This window comes from Pan paniscus, chromosome 5, assembly GCF_029289425.2.
Source record: "Pan paniscus chromosome 5, NHGRI_mPanPan1-v2.0_pri, whole genome shotgun sequence".
NCBI classification, from domain to species: domain Eukaryota; kingdom Metazoa; phylum Chordata; class Mammalia; order Primates; family Hominidae; genus Pan; species Pan paniscus.
In genome coordinates this window covers 85,566,275-85,580,013 of record NC_073254.2, presented here as the reverse complement: position 1 = coordinate 85,580,013, position 13,739 = coordinate 85,566,275, and the positions used below count along the sequence as shown (strand labels likewise).

Below are 13,739 nucleotides of genomic sequence, written 5' to 3'. Positions count from 1 at the left end.
ATCTGCTGTTAATCTGATAGGTTTTTCTTTATAGGTTACCTGATGCTTTTGCCTCACTGCTGTTAAGATTCTTTCCTTTGTCTTGACTTCAGATAACCTAATGACTATGTGCCTAGGCAATGATCTTTTTGCGATGAATTTCCCAGGTGTTCTTTGAGTGTTTTGTATTTGGATGTCTAGATCTCTAGCAAGGCTGGGGATGTTGTCTTTGATTGTTCCCTCAAGTATGTTTTCCAAACTTTTTGATTTCTCTTCTTCCACAGAAACACCAGTTATTCTTAGGTTTGAATGCTTAACATTGTCCCAAACTTTTTGTAGGCTTTGTTCATTTATTTATTACTTTTTTGTCTTTGATGGATTGGGTTAATTTGAAAGCCTTGTCTTCAAGCTCTGAAGTTCTTTCTTTTGCTTGTTCTATTCTATTGCTGAGACTTTCCAGTACACTTTGGATTTCTCTAAGTGTATCCTTCTTTCTATAAGTTGTGATTGTTTTTATTTATGCTATCTATTTCACTGAAGGTTTTTTCTTTAATAACCTGTATCATGTTTTTGATTTCAAGTTGGATTTCACTTTACTCTGATGCCTCATTGATTAGCTTAATAATCAACCTTCTGAATTTTTTTTCTGGCAATTCAGAGATTTCATCTTGGTTTGGATCCATTGCTAGTGAGCTGGTGTGATCTTTTAAGGGTGTTAAAAAACCTTGTTTTGTCATGTTACCAGAATTGTTTTTATGTTTTCTTCTCATTGGGTAGACTATGTCAGAGGGAAGATCTGGGACTCAAGAGCTGCTGTTCAGATTTTTTTGTCCCACCGCGTGCTCCCTTGATGTGGCATTCTTGTACCCCCTCCCCCTAGGGATAGGGCTTCTTGAGAGGTGAACTTCAGTGATTGTTTTTGCTTTTTTGGATCTAGCCACCAAGCAGAGGTACTGAGCTCTGGGCCGGTACTGGGGAGTCCTCTGATGTGATTCATCTTCAGGTCTTTCAGCTGTGGATACCAGTAACCTGCTCTGGTGGAGATAGTAGGGGAGTGAGGTGGACTCTGTGAGGGTCTTTGGTTGTGTTTTTGTTCAGTGCGCTCGTTTTGTGTTGGTTGCCCTCCAGGCAGGAGGTGGCGCTTTCAAGAGTGCATCAGCTGTGATACTATAGGGAGGATGCAAACTTGCCCTAGGAATGTCTGGTTAAGTATTCAGGTTTCTCAGCCAGTGGACAAGGCCATAGAGCTCCCAAGAGATTATGTCCTTTTTCTTTCGCAACTACACTGGTTAGAGAAAGACCACCGGGTGGTAGCATGGATAGGCATGTCTTAGTTCAGGCTCTCCTTGGGTGGGGCTTGCTGCAGCTGCTGTGTGGAATGGGAATGTGGTTCCCAGGCCAATGGAGTTTTATTCCCAGGTGTATTAGGTTGCCTCTGCTGAGTCGTACAGGTCACCAAAGAAGTGGGGGAAAGTCAGCAGTCACAGGACTCACCCTGCTCCCACACAGCCCACAGTCCTAAAGGCCAGTCTTACTCCCACTGTGTCCCCCCAACAACACTGAGTCTATTTTTAGGCAGCTGGTGACCAGGGCTGAGAACTTGCCTCAGACCACCAGCGTCCCTGCTGAGAAAGCAAGTACACTCACAATGTTTTGGCATCTCAGGGAGCCTGCAGTAGCAATCCAGTTCCTTCAAAGGGTCAGATAATTCTCTCAGCTTTCCTGGTATTTTCCTGTGGTAGTTCTTGGAGCAAAATTTTATGATGTAAGTCTTCACACACTGCTCTGTCTGTCCAAGCAGGAACTGCAAGCTAGTCCTGCCTCCTATCTACATTTTTAATCAAAGCTCTCTAAATTATTCTTAAAGTTATTTTCTGGAGGCTAGGTGTTTCCCATAATGGGAGGATTGTTTGTACAAACAATTCTATTAAAAACTTCTAAAAATCTGCATAAGATATATTTTAAAATATCTTCTTAAAATCACTGCAGGTCTTGTAAGAAAAGAAATAGTTATTAGACTGAAATCAAAGGGAAAACTAGAACTAATAGTAGTATTTGTTAGTTACATAAATGTGAATATTTGTACTGACATATCTATAGTTAAAAAATATAGAACAAAATGAAGAATCTAACAGGTAAGTGTCCCACAATAAGTTGCTACCTAATAAATACACCTTTGGGACAAAGGTGTATTAAAAAAATAAAATGATTGGCTTTCTTGAAGAATTGTAGCCCAATTTTAAAAGTCTGGAGGCTTCAGTAATCTAACATATTCAAATTGTTGAATGTGACTGAGGACAAGTAATGCCCCCATTGACTGAAACAAACAGAAATCCTCTCTGGATGAAGGCTTTCCTTCATCTCAGTCCTCTAATTATTCCTACAAATAATTATGCAGTGCTTAATTATGCTTAATTATACAATTAATTATGTGTAATGCTTAGCTCGATCAAAGATAGCCAGGTACATAAAGTAAAAACACACCAAAAGCATGTACCCACCGAAACACAAACAACAAAATAAATAGACCCAGAAGTACATCCTATTGAAATCATCAGGGAGAGCACAAAATAATTTATCCTTTTTTGGCCATGCTTTTATTCAACAAATATGTATTGAGTACCTCTCAGATACTCAGAACTCCTCGAGGCCCTATATATTCAGTTGTGGATAAAATAAGCAAATCTATTTTTTATAAGGACTTTACAATCTAGTGTGATGTTAAACAAGGAGAACTTATTTATTACTTAGGAACTGGTCCAAGCTTTGGTTTGAGCTCAGTTGTTTCTAAATCTTTTCGTGGATTACTCTGTGAGATGACTAATTTCAGGCCAGAAAGACCACTAGAGCCCAGGAGGTCAAGGCAGAAGAAACTCTTAAGCTTTTTAACTTAAAGAAGTCAAAAACAAAAGTTAAGGATATCAACAGAAACAGGGAAATAAAATGTGATGCTACAGATGTAAAAAAGGATATAAAGAACATAAAGATCTCCAAAATTTAATAAATTAAAAATTCATTGCATAGACCTCATAGCTAATTATATACAAGGATGTGAAGTTAGTGTTCTTAAAAAGAGTGCAGTAAAACAGTACGCAGTACAGACAAAGTTCAACCATGTGAGCACTACCACTGTAAGTAATACAGAATAGGACATTTATTATAGCACTAAAACTTTAGACAACTACACAAGACACTGGGTAAGTAAGGGTCAGAATGGGTGAGTTAGAGGATGAGAAAAATTTGCTCTCCTCCTCTCTGAAGAACCAGTATGGGTGGACAAATTAGAACTTGCCAGAGATCTCAGAAACCAGGCATGGCTGACTTGCAGAATGGGACCATTAAGGAGAACTAGTGGAGACATCTGTGTCAGGGTATTGCCTTTGCATCTGAGATGGAGTAGGCCTGAGGTCACTCTTGGTCAATAGGGCTAGCAGGTGAATATTACAAATGCAGAGTTGGGAAGAGTATGGTTAATTTTGAATTTGCTTCTCTGAGCATTGATGCTTCTGGTTCTTACAGCCTAACACCAAAACAACCAACAGAGGTTATGGCTGTTTCTTCCTCTCCACTTTCCAAATCATGTACAAACTTCTATTTTGGCCCACTATAACCTGGAAGCATATAGGGAAGCACATATGGAAAACATATTTCTAGCTAAGCTAAGTTTACACTGTAAAAAACACCACAAGCATGGGAGACAAAGAAATAAAAGGAAAATACAGGAAGAGAATAAAGTATATACAGGACAGAGTGAGAAAATGTAACATTATTTCAACTGAAGTCCTAAGAGGAGAAAAAAAGAAATAGGGCACAGATAATAAATTTTACCGGCCAAGGGTAAAAAAAAATTGTGGCTGATAATTTTTCAGAAATGGTCAATGACAGAAATCCATAGAGTCAAGGATCCTAAGTAATTTCAGGAAAAAAGAAATAAAAATAAATCCACAACTAGAAACATTATAATGAAACTGTACCTCATCAAATACACCATAAAAAAATCTTAAAAAATGGCCCAAGAGAAAATATTAAGTTGAAAGGTGACTTGTCAATAGCAGCAATAAAAGTCAGAAAACAGTAAAATGATATTCTCAACATGCCAAATAAAAACCCAGAACAACACAGAAAGAACAATAACAGCAAAACTCCCAACCTTGAATTCTATATGCCTTGAAAATACCCTTCAAGAATGAAGATGAAGTAAAATACTTTTCAGACAGAGGAGTAGCTGATCTTGCTTTCAACAGCAACTGAAGACATATACATATTTCACGGATAGCCTATGTATTAAAAAGTTTCCTAAAGGAAAAAAAAACTCTTTTTAATGAAAGAATTATTTTTGAAATTCATTTAGAGATACTCTCATGAAAATCATCACTATGAAAATACAAATATGATCCTGCATGTAATTTTAGAGGTTTCCTGCCAAGTTGAAGCCCTTTCATGGACCCACTGAATTACTGCTGACATTTCCCTAACATTTCTTTCCAGTATGGCATTTGGGTTCATAGGTTTAAAATACAATGGAATGGGAAAAGCATTATTCTATAAATAATGTACTATTGTATTATTTGAGCTTATACTTACTTTTATTTGTAGAATTTTTGCATGTCAATTGCTTTCAAAGACTTTGTCACAGCTACACTGCCCATTTTGAAAGTTAATTACCATCTTATTTCTCTCAGTAATTACACAGACAATAAATGCAGGACTATAGCTAAAGGCAGGATACTGGCTAATCTGAAAGGAGGGGATTATATCCCTCCATAAGATGTGGGAGAGCTTAGGGATGATGAGAAGAAACTGAAAGATAAAATAATTTTTCTTATTTCTTTTTTTCCAGCTTTGTGCCTCACTCTTCTCTTACACCTGGGGAGTCAAGTCTGGATCCTCTGCTCCATATTTATTTAGCAAATAAAACACTGATCTCAAACAGCAACGGAACCTGTGTACTTGAGGTAAGGATAAGAGTCATGAGGAAAAAACAGGTTCTGTATTTTTATAATCTTGCCTCATTCCCTGCTTTCCATGGCAATTTTTGCTTCCTTATTCAGAATCTTTCACCATTCATTAACATCCTACTCTGGAGAATTTCAGGTTTTATCGTTTTTGGCTCTACTAAATGGTTCCTACCTCTTAAATTCACTTTAGATCCGCTAAAAGTGTGCTGAAATATCTCAATTTTTGTAGTCACAATTCTATGGGTTTTCACATTGTTGGTGTTACTTTGTCATAACATTATTTGGGCCTTGGAAAGAGAAAGAGATGCATTTAAATAATCCATTATTAAATGCATCTCTTTCTCTTTCAAGATGAAAGGGTTGAAAAATTTTTTTTTGAGTTAATGGATAAACATATACAGGTTTTTATTCTTCTAGAAGTGACCCTTTATTACTTCCCTAATAACTTTTCTTATTTTTTCAGACTGGAAAATTCTTCCTGAAACTTGACTTAATAGAGTTCTATTCTCTTCCTTTCTCTACTCCTTCTACTGACAACTAGTTTTAAATGTAGTATTTTCTCATATTGATATTATCTTAATCATACATTCTCAGCTTTTTTGTTCTCTGTATTTTATTATGAGCTTATTTGCTTTTTCTCTTAGATTTGGCAACTAATAGGATATTGTTCTGAAGTAGCTTGATATCTGCTTGTTCTAGTATCCTGCCAATCTCCATTTCAATCATGTTACTATTTGTTTTGTCTGAACTTTTTTCTACAGAGCAGCTAGGAGAATATAGAGCATGGTAATTAAGAGGGTATTGTGTGACTTCACAATTTCTAAATTAAAATCTTGGCAACACTGCTGTCTTGAGTTCCTTAGGGTGTTGCTTTTCCAGCTGGAAACCTCTGTGGCCAGTGGCGCGTTTGCCTGAGTTTTGCTTGGGCCCACTGGCTCGTTCTGCCCCGTCAGCCTGCCAGGCTGTGCTTGGCTTGCACCACCGGCTAGGATCCCACGCCGGCCAAGGGTAAGCCAGGCACGGAGTGGCAAGGGATATGTGAGAAAGTGAGCGTGGGGTCCACCCACTGCGCACAGCCAGGCATGCTGGCTGCTGCAGCGCGGTGGGCAGCTCCAGGCACCGGCACAGGTGCGGGCTCTGTGTAAGGCTGTGGCTGGATCAGATATACCACAAGCAGCTTCCACTGTGGGCACCTGTGTCTGGATGAGGGGACTGCGGTGGCACCCAGAAGCTTTGAGACGCCAGGAACCACAGAGCCCCAAAGAGGGTGTCACGGCTCTGGCTCGGGGAGCCCCTAGGTCTGGCGTCCCCAAAGGGCCTCTTCAGCTCTTCTCTCCTTTTCATCGTCCACAGCATGGCGATCGGGGGGAGTTTCAGCCCTGTTTGTGTTACAGCTCTTTCATTCCCACCATTCAGTTGGTCTTGACTTCTTGTCCTGCCTCTTAAAAAAATAAGGTATGCGGACAACTGGAGGGTGAGCAAGGTGGAGAGGAGCTTTATTGAGCTACAGAACAGCTCAGAGGAGACCCCTAGTGGATCGCTCCTTTCTGCAGACAGGTCATCCTTATCACTCCAGGAGACCTGAAGTGGGTAGTTCCTTCCCACAGCTGGTAGTCCCGACATATGTCCGAGTCTGGCTGAGTCCAGGGTTTCAGTGGGCTCAGAAGGGAGGAAATATGCGCTTATTTGTCCATGGGCTGTCATTGGCAGGCCCGAAAAAAGCACCGTAAGTTCTCACTCTGGGTAGTGGACTCCAGCTGGAACTGACAACCCGGCCCCCAGGCTTCAGGCCATCCCTGCCTTGAAGGTGGGGTTTCACCTGGGATGCACCTCTTTCCACCCAAGGGCCTGTCTGCCTCTTGCCACCATCAACATGCTGTCCCCAGTGCCCAGGCTGTTTGTGTTGAGGGGTGCTGCAGGCCCATGCTGACCTGCTCTCACCACCCACCCCGCCCGCCAGCCTCCCTCCTGTGCTTGTTGGTGCCCAAGTCTGGAGGAGGCTGAGGCAGCAGGGAGCTGGTGTGTCAGTGCTGTCCCGAGTGCCCGCACACTTGGTAGAGTTGCAACAGTGCCCAGGCTTGGTCACAACTTTGCTCCATGCCAGAGTGGGTGCTAGAAGTGGGGAGAGGCCAGGGAGCAGGAGCAGGTACTTTCAAGCCTGCGATGGCAAGGAGCTTCCTGGGCCCCCAAAGAGTGCAGTGATGCTGGAGTCCAGAGCCACAGCTGGGTGGCTGCAGCTGTGCCAGGGAGCACGGGCTTCTGCCTCATCAACTAAGTAGGGGTCTGGGCTCTCGCCTGCTCCTGGCTCCCACCAGCTCTGCAGAGCATGCAACCCTGTCCATGTCTCATGCTGTGCAACCAGCATCCTTGCAGCAGCTGCTCCACACTGGTTGTCACTTCCATCACTAGTTACTAGCAATGTGACTAATGCCAATTATTTTAAATATAATAAATTTGAGTTTTTTCCTTTTTTCTGTGGCGGAAATAACTCATTAATGTGAGGATTAAATGAGAAAATGCATATTAAATACTTCACCAGAAACTTACTAAAAAATCTGTGGGCTCTCTACAAATAAAACAAACAAAATTTCTGCCTTTATCGTTTTTAAATTAAATTCAGGAAGACATGTAGTAAATAATAAATAAATGTGACCAAGTGTGTTGGCTCATGCCTTTAAGCTTAGCCTTTAATCTTAGACGCAGAGGTGGAGGATCGCTTGAGCCCAGGACTTAAAGACCAGCCTGCACAACATAGGGGGATGCCATTGCTACAAAATTTTTTTAAAAAACAACATATCCAACTGTGGTGGTGTAAACTGGTAGTCCCAGCTATTCAGGAGGCTGAGGTGGGAGGATTGCTTGAGGCTGGGAGGTTGAGGCTGCATTGATGAGCTGTGATGACACCACTGCACTGCAGCCTGGGTGACAGAATTGAGATCCTGCCTCAAAAAATAAATAACTAAATAAATAAAAGTAAAGTATATAGTGTCATAGAAGACACGAGTTAAGGAGAAAAAGCAAATACTTAAGAGTAGTGTATATTATAGTACATAAATTATATATCATAATAAAACGTTAATGATAGAAATAAACAAAGAATGGAAGATTAGAGAATATAGGAAGTACTAATGGGAAAGAGAAGTGGATAATCTTTTATGCTTTTATTTATTTTTATTTTTATTTTCCTCATTCTTGCTGTCATCTTAAGGGAAGTGGTTAATTGTTGGCTGTTTTATACAGAATAGTCAAGGAAGAGCTCACTGAGGTAATCAAATTTGAGCAGAAATTTGCAAGAGATGAGATATCCATGTAGCTAGTTGGGTGAAGAGCAATGCAAACAAAGAATAACCAGAGTAGACTTCCAGACAGGAGAATGCTTGGCATGTTCAGGAAGACAAGCAAGCAAAAAAGTGTAGCCAGAGGACAATGAATGAAAGAGGCTATAATATGAATTGAGGTCATGGAAATAACAAGGTAGGGTTGGGGAGGAAGTGGGACTGACTGCAAAACATTTTGTAGGTTGTTGTCAAAGATTTTGGCTTCTGTTTAAGAAAGACAGCAAATCATTGAAAAATTTTGAGCAGAGAAATGACCTTGTCTTCTTTTCAGTTTTACTGGGTCATTCTGACTGAGGTATAGAGAATAGACCAAATAAGACAAGAGTAGAAGGATAATTGCTTGATCAGTTCTTCCTGCCCGCTGCATAAATAAAGACCATGGCATTGCACTAAAGAAAAGTTTAATTGACACAAGGCCTGCCACACTACACAGAAGATGGGGTTGTTACTCAAATCAATCTCATCTCAGGCTTTTAGGTTAGCAGTTTTTCAAAGACAGTTTGAGGGAAGGGATGGGGTGGCCAGGTAATGGGTACTTGCTGCTGATTGGTTCAGGCAGAGATGAAATTGTAGGAGGGCACAGCTATCCTCTTAAGCTGAGTTGCTTCCATGTGGAGCCATAGGAGCAATCAGGTCCAGGTGTCAGACAGGCAAAAAACCTGAACAAATATCTCAAAAGGGCAATATACTATAGTGATGTTGCATATCTTGTGATCAGACCACACCTTAGCTCTTCCCCCTAGCCTGATAATGTTTCATTAGATTTACAAAGGTGGTTGAGTTTTGGGAGAGGCCTATTATCATTTAAAACTAAATTTTATATTGAATGGGTGCTGTGGCTCGTGCCTGTAATCCTTGTACTTTGGGAGGCCAAGGTGGGAGGATTGCTTGAATCCAGGAGTTTGATACAAGCCTGGGCAATATAGGGAGACCTCATCTCTATAAAAATAACAAAATAAGATAAAAGTCATAAACTAAATGTCTCTCAAAGTTAGCTTAGCCTAAGCTCAGGAATGTTGAAGGGAAAGGCAAGATGGGGCGGGGTGGTTAAATCAGATCTCTTTTACTGTCATAATTTTCTCCCTGATATAATTTGCAAAGGTAGTTTTAAACCCTGCTTTGGGCTCCATAGCACCTTACTCTTAAGGTGTTGGCTATAGAGATGGGAAAAGGCTGATGATCACTCTAGCTTCTTCCTGTTGACAAGAGGCATAGTTGTGGGGTTGAGGTGGGTTATGCACAAGGGAAATAAAAATAAAACCACTTTGCAGTTATCTGCATCTACTCATGGGGTTCCCAGTTAGTGTTCCTAGGCTTATGTGTCAAAGATGTTGATATCCTTACCAACAGTTTTAGCACAGCACTTAAATGAACTGCAGACTAGTCCTGAAACTAGATCAGTTCAGTTAAACAGCTGTTTCCAATATGAGGAGATGGCATCTCAGGTGGTCTAGGCTTCTGTCTGTGATGAAGGCAAATTGATTTTTAATAAGAGGCATTTCATAGAGACAGAAGAAAAATGAAGTTTAATGTTGGGCACAATTTATCCAGATGTTAGACTCAAAGAACTTTTAGTTATAGAAGAGGAAGGCACTGGCAATCTGACATATTCTTCTCACCTGTATAACAAGGACTAAGCTTCAGCTTGCAGGGCCTCAGGAAATATTTTGATGGGGTTACGACTAGATTTGCTAAAAATATGGAATGTAGATGACAGAGAGAAATCAAGGATGACTCCACAGTTGTTGGCACAAGCACTGAAACATTAAATTGCTATTAACTGGAATGGGGAAATCTTCAAGAGAATCAGGTTTTGCAGAAGTCAAGTTTGAAATACGGATAAACTTCCATGTAGAGTTGACAAGTAGCTAGCTGAATAGATGACTGGCCTTGTGATAGAATTAAGATTAATCATCACATAAACACTGTATATTCATGAGGTTATATAAGATCGCTAAGGGAGTGGGTGTAGATAAAGGAGTAAAATGCTGAATCCTAAAGTGATTCAATATTTAGTGGCCTTAACATGGAAGCTAACACTATTGTTATGACTCAGTAAATGACAGGACATTTGAATGCATCCATTATAATTTTTTAAAATTATAATCAAGTAACACTACTAACAGTGTATTTAATATGTAGAGAATCCTTTATAGATCCACGAAGTCCAGGGCTGAAGAAGTTGCTCAGAAATGTAATTAGGCACCCTAACTCTGTTTTCTTTCTATCCGTCCTCATTTGTCCATATGTTTGTCTCTTCATGTATACAAAGTAACGACTGCAATCCCAGGTGTTGTTCACAATACAGGTTGGAAGAAGCAAATATAGGAAAGGGACAAAGAAAAGAAGAGCCAAGCCAGTCAAGTCTGCTTATTTTAAAAACATTTCCTGGAAAGATTACTTAGAGATTTCTGTAGTTTCTGAAAGAATAGCTGCAAGAGTCTGGAAGTATACTTTGGCTTTTCATATTCTCTAGCAGGGGTCAGCACACATTCAAGGCAAAGGCCAAAGAGCACTGAAGACTTTGGGACCATGTGACCTTTCTCCCAACTACTTACCTGTGCCATTGCAGCGGGCAAACAGCCATAGACAATATGTAAATGAATGACTGTGGTTGTGTTTTAATAAACTTTATTTACAAAAGTAGGAAGGACTCCAATTTGATCTGTGGGCTTTAGTTTGCTGACCTCTGCTCTATAAAAGTGTGAGAAATTGGAAAAGGGCCAGTTTGTGGCTTTGAGGGTAGGTATTTCATAATTATAGTAGATGTATTCTAGGCAGCTACTATTAAGCAACACTGATTATCTCAGTAAACTGTAGAGGGAGAAGCACTGAATAATGGACAGCTTCACCACTTAATACCAGTGTGAACTTGGGCAAGTCACTTATCCTTCTAATGCCAAGTTTTCTCATCTATAAAACAGAGACATTAAAACCTACTTCGCCTACCTCTACAGATTAGTGGGAGAATTAAATGAAATAATGTGAAATAAAATGAAAATGCTTTGAAAACTCTCTGGTATTCACAAGTATGTGGTACTTCAGACTTGGCACAAAATGCATTCTGTAAAATACATTGAGCTTTTCTTTCCTCTTTTTTACAATGTCTTTTCATATAATTACAAAATGAAATATAGCACACTGCAAGAAGGTAAAGTGTTACCATTGTAGCCTAACCCTGCTTAGAAAAGTGGTGAGAGCAAAGTGAACTCAGATGTGAATTACTAGAAGATCTAAGTGAGAAAGCATTAGATATACAAAAGTCAAAAAATAAATCTTATGATGGATAGTTCAGAGAAAACACAACCCTAACAATGCAATGATTACGTTGTGGTAGCAAGAAAAATGCTTTATATAGTATCTTTATATGAGCCAACCTTTTTGACTTCTCATTTACTATTAAAAATACTATTTAATAAATTTCTGTAGATAGACATATTTGCTGTGTAACATTGAGGCTTTTATTTTATTAATTACATAAGCTACATGGAACACAGATTCAAGGGCCCTCAGTTATGGTCCTCGATTTATCCCTATTTACTAGTATCCTCTGAAATTCAGGGAAAATTATTTAACTTACTTGGGACTCAATTTCTTCACCTATGGAACATGGAAGTTAAACTAGGTATCATAAGATAATCTTCTAGTTTTTCAATTCTTTGTTTCTACTTGAGAAAATATAACTTACCTAGTGGTATATATTACATTCTTATAGTCATCCAAGTAGCATAATAAGTTATTAAGGAATAACTAATACATTTATAACACTGTTCAGAATGCATATTTCTTCTGCTCAAAAACCACACAAACAGCAACACTGACCTTTCAATGGAAAATGAGGATAGTAGTTGATATGCTAACCTGTAGCATAAAATGAAATTTGGAATATGATAGAGCATGAATAATAACATGCTCACCCGCACCAAGGGAGCTCTTTATACTATAGGAAAAAGAAGAAAATTTGTGTTTTTTTTTCTTTATAGAGTTAGTGAGTATAAGTGCGGATTTCTTACATGCATACGTTGTCTAGTGGTGGAGTCCAGGCTCAGAAAAATTTTATTAGACATTGATTTTGAATTTTATTTAAGTATTTACACTTCCAAAATGCATTAACTTGTCAAGTGGAAATCAGGAACATTCATCTGTCTACTGATGAACGAGCAGAGAAAATCTGGTACCTATAAAGCATCCAGATAAGAATATAAGTACAAAGCATGCAGTTGCTTTGCATTCAGCATTGTAACAGGCACTTTCATAAACTCCTCATGAGCTCATTTTGCCTACTTTTTATTGGTTCTGTCCATAGAACTTTCAGGATTTTTTTTTGGTTTTTGGCAGTTAAGTGTTAGACTCTGTGGCAAGTTTGAATCCCACTTCTATTACGTTAACAATTGTGTTACCTAAGACATATTGTTTACCATAATCTTTCTGTCATTAAATTTCCTCATATATAAAGTAAGAGAAGTTGTAAGAGAATTAGAGTGATGTGAGAACTAAAGAGTGTCTGCCACATTGTAAATATTCAATGACTTTAGCCACTAACTGAATTATAACCTTTCTTTCCATTCATTATTCTCTTTTATGCTTGGGAACTCTAACATCCATAATAATGGACTTTCTAAAATTTGGCCTCACAGTTCCTGGAACACCTACTAGTAAATTTTACTTATACTCTACTCGAATTATCCATAGGCACATTAGAACTGCTGACAGAATCTTATTTGCATGTTAAAAAAATTTATTCTCCCTCTATGGAAAGAAGACTTGCAGATTATGAACATGAAAGAGAAAAATCAATTATAAGTCTGTTATAGTAAATCAGAGTAGAGATGACAGTATTTGCGCTTGTTCAGTCATAATGAAGTTGTAGAGAAACAGAGATCAGACTAAATTTTTCAAGTAAAACTCACCTCCCACTTGCCCCAAAGAGGGAAAACAAGACAGGATTTTTTTTTTTTTTCCATTCATGTTAGGTGTCCATTATAGCCCATCTGGTGTATATGCCATCCTCATTCAAGGACCAAAGCTAATATTACTTTTCACAGTAGCTGGAGGAAATAACACACTGGAGGATAGCATAGTGGATTAAGTACTTTGGTCCAGAAATGATGTGCATTCTTCCACCCACACCTCACGGACTGAAACTCACCACCCAGCCCCATCCTCCAGACAGAATTCAGGAAGTGCAACTACCTTGTGTCCAGAAGGTGGGCTGGAGAATGAGGATATTTTTCAACAGCACAAATAATGGTCACATCTGTCTTCATTGTCACCAAAAACTTGGTTGATCCTCTTTTTTACAGGGGTCTCCCATTAATCACAGTAATTTATTCCTGCGAATTAGAGGTTTATGTGTGAAAATACTAACAAGTAGTCTATTTCTTAATAATTTAAATGAAAAATATTCCTAATGAGTTACACATCAGTCAAATATTTACAACCAATATATTACTTTTTAAAATGC

At 39.0% G+C, this 13,739-nt stretch overlaps 1 protein-coding gene across 40 annotated transcripts in view; it reads left to right on the top strand.

Moving 5' to 3' along the window:
* The window catches only part of LOC129397991 (protein eyes shut homolog), a 565,331-nt gene that overhangs the window by 192,726 nt on the left and 358,866 nt on the right, over positions 1–13,739 (top strand). For 39 of the 40 annotated variants that reach the window (XM_063605343.1, XM_063605344.1, XM_063605345.1 and 36 more), the window contains one exon: positions 4,820–4,934. The gene's annotated coding sequence lies outside the window, so the exon portion shown is untranslated. Of the gene's footprint in view, positions 1–4,819; positions 4,970–13,739 lie in introns of all 40 variants that reach the window. The other variant, XM_063605368.1, reaches the window with a different exon arrangement.